The sequence below is a fragment of the Brassica oleracea genome, chromosome C3 (genome assembly GCF_000695525.1).
Source record: "Brassica oleracea var. oleracea cultivar TO1000 chromosome C3, BOL, whole genome shotgun sequence".
NCBI lineage: Eukaryota > Viridiplantae > Streptophyta > Magnoliopsida > Brassicales > Brassicaceae > Brassica > Brassica oleracea.
Genome location: NC_027750.1, coordinates 38,638,523 through 38,639,351, shown reverse-complemented (window position 1 = coordinate 38,639,351; position 829 = coordinate 38,638,523).

Genomic DNA, 829 nt, shown 5'->3' with positions numbered 1-829 from the left:
CAGCTGACTGATCGCGAGATCTCGACGTCTGGCATATGCTGTGATCAGTCGCGGGATGGGGAAACAGCAGCGAGTGTCTTCCTGAAAATAGGATTCGTACACCGTTTGGTACCCCATCGGAGGAGACCAGGGTCTCTGCGCTTCCGTAGGCACAAGGAAGGTCACGCCTACGGCACCCGCAGCCCGAAGAACCCTCTTCACACTTCCAGGAGTCGACTTCGTCTTCTCTACGCCCTCCCAGTCCTGACCGGCCAAGAAGGCAGAACGCAATAAGTCGGGATGGAGTTGAGGAAGCTCTTCGAAAATTCCGTCGGGGTAAAAGGTAGTCGGGAAGAACTCGGCCTCAGAATCATCATCCCCCGAGGGACCGTCCTCCGCAGGTCGAGCTCTCGGGGTGACCGAGTCAACAGGCATCGCCCCGCTCTGCCCGTCTCTCGAACATTCCATTGCATCCCTCGCAACGACGTTCTGGCTTCCTTCTCTCGCGAGTCTCGCAGCATCCGCAACCAGAAGTCGCTGAGAACGAGATAGATTCGTCGTGTCCATCATCGCCGCGCGATGAATCGCCGCGCGATGAATCGCCTCCGGATCTCCGACACGATCCCCGTCGGGATTCCTTGTCGGATTCGACGTCGATGCGACTGCCTTTCCCTTCTGCTGCTTTGATAGCCTCTGACCCGACGACATCGCGGAACGGAACGGTGAAGAATGCTTCGAATGAATCTAACAACGCTTAGAGAGATAAAGGAAAGAGAGAGAAAGTACCTTTGATCGCGGAGAAAAACTTGAAGAAATGAGAGGGGATCTGCGTATTTATAAGGAAAAGAGA